The 2,500-nt window shown below is 50.6% G+C and overlaps 4 non-coding genes and 3 pseudogenes across 4 annotated transcripts in view; all 7 read right to left on the reverse strand.

Annotated features, from left to right (window-relative positions):
- LOC128478514 (5S ribosomal RNA) overlaps nt 1-51 on the reverse strand; it is a 119-nt gene extending 68 nt beyond the window's left edge. The window contains exon 1 of the ribosomal RNA XR_008349429.1: nt 1-51. This exon is cut by the window's left edge and continues 68 nt beyond it. This is a non-coding gene — a ribosomal RNA (5S ribosomal RNA).
- A 201-nt stretch (nt 52-252) lies between these two features.
- Nucleotides 253-371, reverse strand: LOC128476789 (5S ribosomal RNA). The gene has a single exon (XR_008347785.1). It is a non-coding gene; the product is annotated as a 5S ribosomal RNA (ribosomal RNA).
- Nucleotides 372-589: 218 nt separating this feature from the next.
- On the reverse strand, nt 590-708 carry LOC128477064 (5S ribosomal RNA). Its single transcript, XR_008348052.1, has one exon. It is a non-coding gene; the product is annotated as a 5S ribosomal RNA (ribosomal RNA).
- Nucleotides 709-923: 215 nt separating this feature from the next.
- On the reverse strand, nt 924-1,032 carry LOC128480028 (uncharacterized; annotated as a pseudogene).
- A 299-nt stretch (nt 1,033-1,331) lies between these two features.
- Nucleotides 1,332-1,440, reverse strand: LOC128480377 (uncharacterized; annotated as a pseudogene).
- Nucleotides 1,441-1,773: 333 nt separating this feature from the next.
- On the reverse strand, nt 1,774-1,882 carry LOC128480599 (uncharacterized; annotated as a pseudogene).
- A 290-nt stretch (nt 1,883-2,172) lies between these two features.
- LOC128477529 (5S ribosomal RNA) lies at nt 2,173-2,291 on the reverse strand. Its single transcript, XR_008348496.1, has one exon. It is a non-coding gene; the product is annotated as a 5S ribosomal RNA (ribosomal RNA).
- Nucleotides 2,292-2,500: the final 209 nt, after the last annotated feature.

Here is a 2,500-nt window from a genome sequence, read left to right on the forward strand (position 1 = left end):
CTTCCGAGATCAGACGAGATCGGGCGCTTTCATGGTGGTATGGCCGCAGGTGTGAAAGTTTTTTATTTTACTTCTCTTATTCTGTTGCTGTTGCTGTTGCTGCTGCTGCTGCTGCTTGTCGTCAGACAGAAAGAATTATAAGCCCTGGGACAGGACAGAGAAGGTGAGAAGGTTCAAATAAGGGTTTAAAGCTTTGATGATGAGCAAGAAACACATGGCAAAAAGCTCTCCCCGGACTGTGAGAAAAGAAAAAGCCTACAACACCTGGTATTCCCAGGCGGTCTCCCATCCAGGTACTAACCAGGCCCAACCCTGCTTAGCTTCCGAGATCAGACGAGATCGGGCGCTTTCAGGGAGGTATGGCCGCAGGTGTGAAAGCTCTTTATTTTACTTTTCCTATTCTGTTGCTGCTGCTGCTGCTGCTGCTGCTGCTGCTGCTGCTGCTGCTGCTTGTCGTCAGACAGAAAGAATTATAAGCCCTGGGACAGGACAGAGAAGGTGAGAAGGTTCAAATAAGGGTTTAAAGCTTTGATGATGAGCAAGAAACACATGGCAAAAAGCTCTCCCCGGACTGTGAGAAAAAATTAAAAGCCTACAACACCTGGTATTCCCAGGCGGTCTCCCATCCAGGTACTAACCAGGCCCAACCCTGCTTAGCTACCGAGATCAGACGAGATCGGGCGCTTTCAGGGTGGTATGGCCGCAGGTGTGAAAGCTTTTTATTTTACTTCTCTTATTCTGTTGCTGCTGCTGCTGCTGCTGCTGCTGCTGCTGCTGCTGCTGCTTGTCGTCAGACAAAAAGAATTATAAGCCCTGGGACAGGACAGAGAAGGTGAGAAGGTTCAAATAAGGGTTTAAAGCTTTGATGATGAGCAAGAAACACATGGCAAAAAGCTCTCCCCGGACTGTGAGAAAAAATTAAAAGCCTACAACACCTGGTATTCCCAGGCGGTCTCCCATCCAGGTACTAACCAGGCCCAACCCTGCTTAGCTTCCGAGATCAGGCGCTTTCAGGGTGGTATGGCCGCAGGTGTGAAAGTTTTTTATTTTACTTCTCTTATTCTGTTGCTGCTGCTGCTGCTGCTGCTGCTGCTGCTGCTGCTGCTGCTGCTACTGCTGCTGCTGCTGCTGCTGCTGCTGCTGCTGCTGCTGCTGCTGCTGCTGCTGCTGCTGCTGCTGCTGCTGCTGCTGCTTGTCGTCAGACAAAAAGAATTATAAGCCCTGGGACAGGACAGAGAAGGTGAGAAGGTTCAAATAAGGGTTTAAAGCTTTGATGATGAGCAAGAAACACATGGCAAAAAGCTCTCCCCGGACTGTGAGAAAAAATTAAAAGCCTACAACACCTGGTATTCCCAGGCGGTCTCCCATCCAGGTACTAACCAGGCCCAACCCTGCTTAGCTTCCGAGATCAGACGCTTTCAGGGTGGTATGGCCGCAGGTGTGAAAGTTTTTTATTTTACTTCTCTTATTCTGCTGCTGCTGCTGCTGCTGCTGCTGCTGCTGCTGCTGCTGCTGCTGCTGCTGCTGCTGCTGCTGCTGCTGCTGCTGCTGCTGCTGCTGCTGCTGCTGCTGCTGCTGCTGCTGCTGCTGCTGCTGCTGCTGCTGCTGCTGCTGCTGCTGCTGCTGCTGCTGCTGCTTGTCGTCAGACAAAAAGAATTATAAGCCCTGGGACAGGACAGAGAAGGTGAGAAGGTTCAAATAAGGGTTTAAAGCTTTGATGATGAGCAAGAAACACATGGCAAAAAGCTCTCCCCGGACTGTGAGAAAAGAAAAAGCCTACAACACCTGGTATTCCCAGGCGGTCTCCCATCGAGGTACTAACCAGGCCCAACCCTGCTTAGCTTCCGAGATGAGGCGCTTTCAGGGTGGTATGGCCGCAGGTGTGAAAGCTCTTTATTTTACTTCTCTTATTCTGTTGCTGCTGCTGCTGCTGCTGCTGCTGCTGCTGCTGCTGCTGCTGCTGCTGCTGCTGCTGCTGCTGCTGCTGCTGCTGCTGCTGCTGCTGCTGCTGCTGCTGCTGCTGCTGCTGCTGCTTGTCGTCAGACAGAAAGAATTATAAGCCCTGGGACAGGACAGAGAAGGTGAGAAGGTTCAAACAAGGGTTTAAAGCTTTGATGATGAGCAAGAAACACATGGCAAAAAGCTCTCCCCGGACTGTGAGAAAAAATTAAAAGCCTACAACACCTGGTATTCCCAGGCGGTCTCCCATCCAGGTACTAACCAGGCCCAACCCTGCTTAGCTTCCGAGATCAGACGAGATCGGACGCTTTCAGGGTGGTATGGCCGCAGGTGTGAAAGTTTTTTATTTTACTTCTCTTATTCTGTTGCTGCTGCTGCTGCTGCTGCTGCTGCTGCTGCTGCTGCTGCTGCTGCTGCTGCTGCTGCTGCTTGTCGTCAGACAAAAAGAATTATAAGCCCTGGGACAGGACAGAGAAGGTGAGAAGGTTCAAATAAGGGTTTAAAGCTTTGATGATGAGCAAGAAACACATGGCAAAAAGCT

Source organism: Spea bombifrons, chromosome 2, assembly GCF_027358695.1.
Source record: "Spea bombifrons isolate aSpeBom1 chromosome 2, aSpeBom1.2.pri, whole genome shotgun sequence".
Lineage (NCBI taxonomy): Eukaryota > Metazoa > Chordata > Amphibia > Anura > Pelobatidae > Spea > Spea bombifrons.